This window comes from Stegastes partitus, unplaced genomic scaffold, assembly GCF_000690725.1.
Source record: "Stegastes partitus isolate 25-593 unplaced genomic scaffold, Stegastes_partitus-1.0.2 Scaffold105, whole genome shotgun sequence".
In the NCBI taxonomy this organism is placed as follows: domain Eukaryota; kingdom Metazoa; phylum Chordata; class Actinopteri; family Pomacentridae; genus Stegastes; species Stegastes partitus.
In genome coordinates, this window is record NW_007577836.1 from 43,374 (window position 1) to 54,759 (window position 11,386).

Below are 11,386 nucleotides of genomic sequence, written 5' to 3' on the forward strand. Positions count from 1 at the left end.
GGATTATCGAGTCATGACTGTATATACTGAGGAAGTTTTTGCAAAGCCTTTGATATTCACATCAGTCCTTGAGGTCCTGGTTTCATTAGCCATAAAAACGTTCACATGCTGCCCCGTCTTTTCTTTCAATCACGCTGATTTAAAATAAAAGAACTCAACGTTTTTCAATAAGAAACTGCCTGCAAAATGCTTTTCTTTGCCAAAGAGCATTTAACCCTTAGCCCAGCCTTGAGTCCACCGGACTACGCTGTAGAAACTGATAATGTTACAACCGTGAAATGGAGCCTAAATGGGACAAACTTTTCTTTTTAACTGTTGGGGAAATGAAATTAAGCCTGTAAATATGGTGGCTGATGGTACATTTCAGCCTTTTATTACGCTGGGAAAGGGCCAGTTGGCTTGGTGGTCACCTCAGAACAGTCTGGTCCTGGATGCAAACTTCTGCTGTGATTCTTTCTGTGTGCATCAGTCGCTGAGTTCATGAGGTTTATTCCAAATGTCGAGGAATGAACGAGATGCAAAAACCCTCAAACTGAATATAAACGAGAGTGTGCACCGTCGAAGATTAGAAATTTGCAGGGATGGAAAACAAATGTATGAATTACATTAACAGGGGATTACTTAAAGAATTACTTAGCAACACTTAGACTGAGGGAGTTTTCCTGTTTAATGAGGCAGTCTCCATGGCCAGCTGCCACTTTAAAGCAACTAAGACTAATCCCTTATTATGATGCTCGGTTTGAACAAAACAGTGAGCACTTGTCTGCTGAACTTTTCTCTCTCTTCCACAGATTGCAGTCTTCCATCCATCCTCTGGCCGTAAATCTGTCCTTGTACTGGCTGCTGTGGAAATTCTTTCTACTAAATTGGGGGAAGGGTGACCTTTAGAGGGACAAAACACACTGATCTGACACTTAACACTCACTCATTGAGATCTATTGAGATGCATCCAGTCAATTTAAAGCGAGAGTTTTACATATAAATGAACATCTGTTACATCCAAACCTTTTGCCAAATGAGTTCACACAATGCTGATTAAGCGCCATTTACATCTAGTAAGTGTGGCGACATTTCCACGCTGGCACGCCGGCAGCAATGTTTCATGTGAACCAGCGATGATTGGTTTGCCAGAGGTGAGGTGGAGATGACCCTCAGTGATGGAGACAAAACAGGCAAAAACTGAGAAAAGGTCCTGGTGCTCGTGATAAAAAAATAAAGTTATCAATTGAGAGACATGTGATTAGCATGCATCATCAGTTTTACTGTAATTACTCTGACGACCAGAAGGGAGAGACAAAAGTTCTACACAGCACATTTATATAGAATCAGTCTTATGTGATCTGCAGAATTAGGATTTCTATACTTATCAAACATCCATCCGTTATCTATACACCGTTTAATCCTCACTAGGGTCACGGGGGGCTGAAGCCTATCCCAACTGACTCAGGACAGACAACCAAACACACTCACATTCACACCTACGGACAATTTAGAATCACCAATTAACCTCAACATGCTTTTGGACCTTGTGGGAGGAAGCCGGAGAACCCGGAGAGAACCCACGCTGCACGGGGAGAACATGGAGACTCCACACAGAAAGATCCCGGGCGCCCTCACCGGGATGCGAACCGGCGACCTTCTAGCTGCGAGGTGATCGTGCTAACCACCTAGCCACCGTGCAGCCCCCATAGCAAACATATTCACCTAAAAAAATAAAACAATTACATATTTAGCTCGCAGTCTAGGAAATGTTAAAATAACACTAAATCCCACACCATCGAAATCTGCTGTTGATTTGATCTCTTTGGTTTGGCATCACAGTAGATGTTTTGCCTTTTAAAAGTTGCCTGACCCACCAATTGTAGTCTGACTCACCACATGTAGACAACGGGTACAAGCCTGCTACTTCCGTCGCACATTTGACGTAATCATAATCTTCTACCTGCCCCAGATGGCTGTAATTGAGAAATACAAACAAGCCAGAGCTGTTCTTTCCAGTATTCAGCATGCTGTGACGACAGATCTGACGATATGAGACATCTACCACTAAATGGGATGAGGTGCTACCAAGTAACGACAACCACAGTATGACATTGAATCCAAAGACGTACCGGAGGGTCACCAGGTACTAAATGTCTGGCTTGAATAGGCTCCAATTCAAAAAGCTCAACTTCTCCCATGAAATACTAAGTCAATCAACGTTTCTAACAAGCCATCATGATTTCATTTGCTAAATTCCTTCCTCCTGATCAGTATGCTGGTGGCCATTTTAAAAATAATTCTACAATTAGGTAGATATCAGGCCGCAAAGAAAGGAATGTTATTCTTCAGGGAACTCAATGCTCACTGTTTTTATTCAGCTAAAATCCTGTGATCTGTCGGTGAGGCGGACAGCTTTGATGTTAGATTGGCTAAACGTCTCACATGATACCTCTTTTTAGCAAGTTCATCTGAGTCTCACATGTCCCTCAATATGCTGCACAGATCATTAATTCTGACATCTCTATATCTACATCCCTGCTTTGTGTTCCTAAAAAGTTGTTTCAGTGTCTGTAGCTTTAAATCCATTTTGAGATGCTGCTGTTTACTCTCCTCTCAGGAGGAGACCTGCAGGTAATCCTCTGTCTGCATCTACTCTGGTCAGCGAGAGAAAAGCTCAGAGGAGGCAGAGCCAGCTGGGGGGTCGGTCCTTATCCTGTTGTGACATCACAACAGGCTGCTAACTTGAATGCTAGTCAGTAATACAGCATTTAATCAATGGAGAAAGGAAAGAAATGAAGTGATGGTCTTTCTCTAATTTTGTAGATCGACAGACACACTGATGACCTGTACGTATGCTCAGAAACTTGTAGAATGTGTACAGTGCACCTTGCCTGTTAGCTAACATACCGATGATACTGCATGTGTTAGCTATGTGCTCCAACCAGGTTTCACACCAAGTGTCACTCCCCTTTTCTCTACCAGATTGCCATATTTCAACCACATCGACCACAGAGCCATTTTCTGGGCTTCAATTCCAATGCAAACCAAAGGCGATCTCACTGATTGCTATGCTTATCTTAATAAGCAGTCTGGGTGCCACATATTTGAAGCTTCAAGCAACACAGTGCAGCAGCAGCGGCCCGCTGCCTTATGATGATGTACTCAGGGACAGGATTGCTTCTTGCTGAATCGCAGATAGAAACAAGTGACAACTGTCAGCCCAGCTCACATTATTGCCAGGTCCACTTGAACATCCAACAGAAAGAGATGATAAAGGACACGGGAACAAAACAACCTCCCACTCTGCACTCTCTGTTTAAATGAAACCGGCTTTTGCAGCAAGTGCTGATATTAAATTTGGGATCTTTTCATTCAGAGTGTATGGAGCTGCAGCCACTTGTTTGCACTGTCTGAATATCAGCCTGTTGGCTGCACCACAGGGGTTTACGCCTGTGGCAGGTGTGACCATGCCTGGACGATTTTCACACCGGGGAGTGAGATGCTCTTTAACGGCAGGAGGAAACGGTCACCGTTCTGTTTAACATCTATTTTTCCCATAGCAATATGTCACATTTCCCCTTGTGCTTCTTATTGCTCTCTGTGGAGTGAGTAGAGTAACTCTGTTGGAAAATCTATGACAGCACAAAACCAATAAAATTGAACCCTATATGCAGGATGTCCTTGTCTTCCTAATTGATACGACTGAGTCCTGTGAGGTTGTAATGAGCGAGAGGGCATTAATGGCTACTGATCTCAGTGAATATCAGTTGACCTCCCCAGATGAAAAAACTAAAGTTACCCTGTGAATTTAGTTCTGAAAAAAAGCAAAAATCTGTGTTTATCCTTAAAGCTGCACTGATCAATATTTTTAAAGGATTGATTGTAATATTAATAAATGACCAGGTGTAATATTGAAGAGGCCGTATTGACAAACCCACAGACTCCATTATTAGTCCTCTCTGCAGTTCCTCTCAGTGCTAACAAGTGTTTTACTTTTGATGCCACTCTCACTGCTCTCATCAGGGTTGTTTCCAGAAAACAGCTGTTTGGAGCCAACAATCTCTAAAAGCTAGGGTGTGCTACCTGAAAAGCACTAAACATCAGGCAGAGTTGTGATGAGGTTGTATAGAGCAGCTCCTAGAGAGCCAGATAATGTTTTCTGGTGGTGACCAAAATGGAGCTAAAAGAATGGTGACAGAAAAATAGTCTGCATGTTGCACCATAATTGCTGCTGAATTTGCTTGAACTGATGTGCCAACAAAGCCACAACATTAAAACATGTCATTAAAACAGGATGCTGTCACTGGATCCTCAGTGGTTTCAGAAGTCTGCAGACTTGTCAACACATCAGGCTCTTTGTCGAGTTCCTCAAGCCTGTAGCTCTGTAGCAGAACGCATTGTCCACCATGGAGGGATGTGCTTGATCTGCAACAATGTTTAGGTGCATGATATGTCCATCCATCCCACACTGCTTAGTCCTCACCAGGGTCATGGACTCTATCCCAGCTGACTCAGGGTGAATGCAAGTTCACCTGGACAGGTCACCAGTCTATCACAGGGCTACACTTAGAGACAGACAACCAAGCACACTCACATTCACACCTATGGACAATTTAGAATCACCAATTAACCTCAACATGTTTCTGGACTGTGGGAGGAAGCCGGAGAACCTGGAGAGAACCCACGCTGCACAGGGAGAACATGGAGACTCCACGCAGAAAGATACTGAGTGTCCTCATCAGGATGGAACTGGCGACCTTCTAGCTGCGAGGCGACAGTGCTAACCACTGAGCCACCTATGTGCAGCCCTATGTTGGACCATTAGTTTTGTTTTATTTTGTGACTTAAATCTAATTTTCAGTCCAGTTTAGGTGCTAAAACTACTTGGTGAGGTTCAGGAAAAGGTCATATTTGGTTAAAAATGCACCTTTGCGAACCGGCGGCCTTCTTGCTGCGAGGCAGTGGTGCTATCCACCGATCCACCCTGCAGCCCGACTTAAGAAATTACAAGAATATTTAATTTGATGCATTAGTCTTCGTATTGAATGTATCTACGGTCAAACTGTAAAAAAAGAAACTGGAAAGGTTGGATGCAACTTCCGCTAGTTGGAACACGGCTTTATAGCACATCACCACACGTACATGCTAACAAACCGTTTATGGAAGAGACAAAAATAACTAACATGGTTACAACCATTAGAATATACCAGCGAATTGGAGCTTTCGACTGAATCTAGTATTTTTCATTTGTTCTGTTACTTTCAAGGTCAAGCATGAAGCTAAAACCAGTGGTCAACAGCTCCACAGTGTTCATTTAAAGACATATTCGTCTTTGTCTTTCGTTTCAGACGAGCCCGGCGTCCTAAACCTGAAGTCGGGGACAGTCGCTCAGGCATGAACTGGGTTTGACACCTGTCAGTCAGCCTGCCACAAGATGCTGTGCTGCATCACGAATTGCCTCTCACCGGCCTCTCACAATCTATTCTCAGAGAGCTCTTCCTCCCCTACCTCTCCCCACAAATCATCCAAGATATATTCCCCTCTCCTGTATCATGTCATGACAGGCTGTGTGTCAAGCATTTAAAGCATGGCGCTCGAGTGACACACGTGTATAGATAAACTAGGGGCTGTGGCGGACCCACGTATTAGGCCTCTGGACAATAAATTCAGATGATCCACGACATCGCACCTCATCGGAGCGTTCCTTAAAGCCTCGGGCATATTAAGTTGCAGGGCGGCGGTGGCCACTCTCCCAAGGTCAATGTCAGAGGGGAGGGCAGTGATGATGTGGGGGAGGACGGAGGGGAGGGAGGGAGGGAGGAAGCGGGACAGAGCTGAGAAGAGGTGGAACAAAATGCCAATGCGATGAGGGGGTTTAAAACACGGCTTCACTGGAGGAAAATATTGTGCCACACAAAACATTTATGTATCGGCTGTAGCGCGCTGTCTGACACAGCCGTAAACCCCCTCGTGTTTGTTGACCTTTCATTCCTCTTCCTTCACCGGCTCTCCGCGGTACTCGTTTTGCTCTTCATCCCTTTCTCCTCTTTGACTCTGGGAGATGTCGCCGTGTTTTCTGTATCTGACAATATGGCAGTGGCTGGGCCGCTCGCATACAAAGATCTACTGTACGCGCGCCGCTCGTGAATTATTTAAATGCAGGGCAGCGATACCTGGTGACACTTCTGCCTTGAGTTGCGCACCCTTTGGGGCCGGCATAATGTCGACACAAACAAAACACCAAGGCTTCCGTAATCTTTCAGCGAGGCAGGATAAACAAATCAAATGTACTGATGCCAGGCCTGATAGGGAAGCAGTGACAGTCTGGGAGGAGGAAACACTAAGATTTGTAGAAATATACAAAGATATGAAAACAAACTTAGGAGCCCATTTCCACAGAACTCTATAACCATCAAGAACAAGAAAACAAGCCTCACAGGGCCACCACCACTTGTGTTTGTGCAGCTGTAACGGTAAATACTGGGCGCTGGACTGGAGATTTATACGAGGATCGAAACCTATAAAAGGCACTAAAGGATAAAACGGCGTCTTCTGTCCTGACACAACCAATCTATGAGAAAAGGCAAAGTTTAAGGCGATGTGATAACTCGTGATGCCCTTCGCTGAAAAAACAATTTAGCCACACTTCTAATGTGGCTCTAGGGATCGTGGTGGCTGATCAGTCAATCAGTCTGCCGCTTTTTACAAGGTGTTCCTGAAAAATGTTTTAAAAGTTGCCTTGTTTTGTAGTGACATACAGCTCCCGATGCTTCTGCAACACTCTCCGAAAGTCGCTCTTCTGGCCACTTGCAGGTGCGACCTCCAACTTGCGGACAGAACGAAAATCAGATTGTGTCAAACTGATCCAACCTTGGGCTGCAAGGTGCCGCAGCTAGATGGTCGCCAGTTCGTGTCCAGATGAGGACACATCTTTCTACGTGGAGTCTCCATGTTCTCCCCGTGCAGCGTGGGTTCTCTCCAGGTTCTCCAGCTTCCTCCCACAAAGTCCAAAAACATGTTGAGATTAATTGGTGATTCTAAATTGTCCGTAGGTGAGAATTATTTATTTAAGTGATCTTTAACTTAACACTGTCATCGGCCGGCGAAGCAGCTGGCCGAAACCGTTTGTTGATTTTTTTCCTCGTAAAGGCCTCGCGGCAGCCATGGATTTTTTTAAGGCATAATGCGGCACGTCTAATGCAGCGACAATGCATCGTGCATGGCAAAACCAACCGCGTAGTTCCATCTTGGGCTCAAATACCGTCTGCGGTATACCTGCGAGCCAGCCGGTACCGCTTCTGCTGGACCGGAGGAAGCTAACGCTAGTAGCTAGTTAGTCCCATAAGCTAGCGAAGCAGACAAGAGGTCCACTGATTCATCTGAACGTCACCATGAAGCCTGAGTCAACATGAATATGCTTGGTTGTCTGTCTCTTAAGTGTAGCCCTGTGATAGACTAGTTACCTGTCCAGGTGAACCTGCCTTCACCCTGAGTCAGCTGGGATAGACTCCAGCCCCCCATGACCCTAGTGAGGATTAAGGTGTAGAGATAATGGATGGATGATCCAACCTTCAGGTCAAGGATATGATGAGAGTTGTGTCTACGGCTCTGACGAAGACGTCAAACAGTAGTCTTGAGTAGACGTGTCTGCAGTGCAACCAAAAGCCGGTGCGTCGTATTGTTTGACATTCACAGGATTGTGCGCCTCGACTACCTCCCCCTTGGTCCGAGAGTCAACGCCACGTTAACACCTTGAGGCGTCCGAGGAGGAATATTTGGCACCAATGAGCTGAACTGTGGTGCCAGCTTGTGCCCATGTGTGTTCTTTTTTTGGACACAACAATCGTCACTTTCCACCCAACCTACTTTCCAGATTTGGCTTCCGGCAACTTCTTCTTCTTCTTCTTCTTCCCAAAAACGAAAATCAAGTTGAGGGGTGATTGTTTTGACACAGTGGAAGAGATCCAGCATGCTTCATGAATGGTGCTTTACATGCTTACAGAGTGGAACATCCAGGGAGGGTTCAAGAGGTACGGTGGCCAAATTGAAATCTGATCTTGGTCACAACTTGTGGAGTAAAATAGCTGAAGAACTCTCACAGCACATAGATTGCCAGAGAAATCCATCCGATGATTGTTCAGCTTTTCTCTAGTACCACCAACAATTTCACTTATTTTTTTATTTATCCAGCAAAACATCTCTACATGTATCTGTAGATGGATAAGCACTTTTTTTTCTTGTTGATCCGCTGACTTCTAATGCCACCACGACGGTGACATTTGTGGTTGTCAGCGTAAAGTCCCGGCAACTGTTGGATCGATTGCCCTGAAATGTGGTGCCTTCCTCGACATGATCCGTAATACTGTCTGTGACACCCTCAGCTTACATCCTCCCCTGTCAATATGTCTAATTTTTTATGTGTCCACTGCTTTGGTTTACGGCCAAGTTACAGCTCAGCTAATAATATTCCCATCAGCCTCAGATGAACTCTGTTTTTAGATACCATACATGATTACGATGGTAAACAACCTCAGTGTTCAAGCGTTGTCGTTGTGAGCATATTTCAATTCCAGACGTAGGAATGAAAATCAAAAATGTGGCTCACAGTTCTGCCGTGAGACAAAAAATCCATGAGTCAAGGCACAATGTGGAGCAACAGGACAGCTTGTGACCTTTCCAACATAAAAAGACCGTTCGAGGTTTGAGATTGAATTAGCTGCTGAATCCAAGAATATCCTCTAACTGAATTTTTCAAACCTTGATGTGTAATTGCAGATTTGGCCTCTGGTAAAACAGAATAATCCTAATAAATGAGCTAATAAACATGGAAACACAACGTCTTACTACAGAGCAGCAGCAGCAGTGATGCTTCATTTTTAGTACTCAGGGTTTTTCCTGCGCAGACGATTTTCTTTTTTTGGCATCTCCAAAAGAGAGTTTAGCCAGATTTAAAAGGGGAAATTACCAGATCAATTTTTTTCAATTGGGGTTTCATTTATTCAGGCATAGCAGACATTTTTTTGGTCAGAAATAACAGGAAAAAGCGCAGACTTCCGTCAAATAAGTCAACACTGACTCATTTCTTTTATCGTGCTGTGCACAGTCATCCAACAAAAGGCCCATTCTGAGTCAAGAAAACCCGTCTTGCTGTTTAAATGTTAACTCAAGCTGCTCCGGATGAGACTCTCCTGCGGGTATAGCGACCGGACTTCTGAAAGTGGGTTGACACCAGGTCCCTGGACACACTAAACGCAGCAATTTATCCATCTCAGATCGGGGTGAAGAGGTGACATTGTGCTGCTCTTTAGGGCGACCGCGAGACAGAATTAATGCGATAATATGAAAATAACGGTGCACAACAAATCAAATGAATGGGATTGTAGCCGTAAAACAGCGTTCCTGCGGCACCTTTCCTCTGATTTACACGAAACATAGATCCTCCGTCTCGACCTTCTAACCTCATTTGCACTACATCTTCTTGGACGTCTCCTTCGGAGCGCGGAGTTGACCTAGAAATCCAACTAAATACCAACTTCTCGGTCCCACTGCGATGATTAAACGAGGGTGGTATTCACAATGGAGCCCAAGCGCCTTAATTCAACTCAATTAGGGCCGCATATGGGGGAGATGTTGTCAGAGTAAATGTCGCCGTACAGTTTTCACGGGTAATTACCTTGCTCCGGTGTGACGAGGGGCCTATTTGGTAGGAAGGGGTTAGAAGGCACCGTGAAGGGGGGAAGACTAAGTTCCCCCATCTGATTCTGTAACTTCCATAGAAGTCAAGCGCTGCAGAGGGCACACTTTTCACCACGCGACGCATAATTAAGAGCACCGCTTTCGCACCAAATGCCAACGTTTGACCGCAAGGATTCGCTTTTAATTACCGACTAATTGCTGACATTTTGAACCCGTGCTTTCCTTCCTTCGCTGGATCATATTGTGGGTGTCTTACGCAGAACACAAACCGGAGAGAGGGAGAACTGAACTTCCCCGTTTCCAAACGGTTCTCTTAGGAAGTCATTAGAGCGCCTTTGTAGCCGCTCGCCACTTGAAGACGATATTCAGAATTTGGAAATAATAAAACCCGGAATAAAAGCAGCAACTACATTTGGCGTGTGGGACGTGTAAAGCAGGTAACAGCTGAGGGGTTAGTTCGGCAGATTATGCTCGTTTGACTCCGAAGGGGGCCAGAGTTCAGCAACACTTGATTCGCTATCTGCACGCAAACACTTCGCTCAGCCTGCGGTGGAATATACGGACACCACGAGGGACGACGCCTGACACTCATCATGTTTTAACATTTCGCTGCTCCTCATTATTCCGGTCTGAAACTGCAATCCCTGACGTATATGTTTTCAGGGCTGGCGGATGGAAAAAAAGAAAAAAAAACTATGATTACATTTGACAGGAAGGGTAAAAAAAAAAGAGAAGTAATTGGACAATGGAAAATCTACTTAAATCGATTTCCAGGCGGAAAAAAAGTTACATGCCAAATAATCCAGACGGTATCAGCGCCGTGCAGAGTTTACTGTTACACCGAACCACCTCGTTATCACGTTAGGAGCGTAAAACAACACGAGATTAAGTCACCTGGAAACCTCATCTTTAACACGGGAGTAATTCGGCTGATTGTGTGGGGTTAAATCCAGACAATGAGTCAGCGGCTCATTTACTTTCCCTCCGTTCAGATGAGAAATACTGCAGAACACTGTCAGACTCCCCTCTGTGCCAAATAATGAACAAATTAACTCAGTGGACGCTGTAGCTCAAATACTTTCGTCTTTCCTTTGGCCTGCGCCGAGGAAATCGTGTTTGAGCTGTATGTTGAAGTGATTTCATACGAAGCTCATTTGTTTTTCTTCGTTGCTGAGGTTGGTTCAACGTTTGTCGATCAATTTCTAATTAGAATTTGTCCCTTTTAACTGGTGTTGTAATCTCAGCCCAGGTTCACTGCTCCTTTGGTTTCGTGCCTCTGATGATCTTACTGTCCACGTTTTCTTTTTATTCAGCAACACTTTTCTTCAAGTACAAAGAAGAAAAAGAGGAAAGAACGGTAAGTCTACTGACAAGAACATGTTTTGTATTTTATGTCTGGGTAAAGCGAAAGCTTGAGTTGGAATGATGGGAAACTTCAAGTTGACACAACTTAAAATTAAGTTGCAGAAGTGCAACAAAGGCTTTAAGTACACTTTAAAAAATAAACAGTAACTTCCTGAACATTTTACCGTTACTTTACAGATATTTCCTGCTTTGTTGAATTTCATGTAGTAAAATGATTATAAATAAATATGAGTTTGCATGTAAACTGTGGAAAAAACTGTGAATAATTTCAAAAATCTCTACTTTCATGCATGACAGTTCCTTCTTTTACAGCGTCTGACCGTTTTCTACTGTATTTAACTCA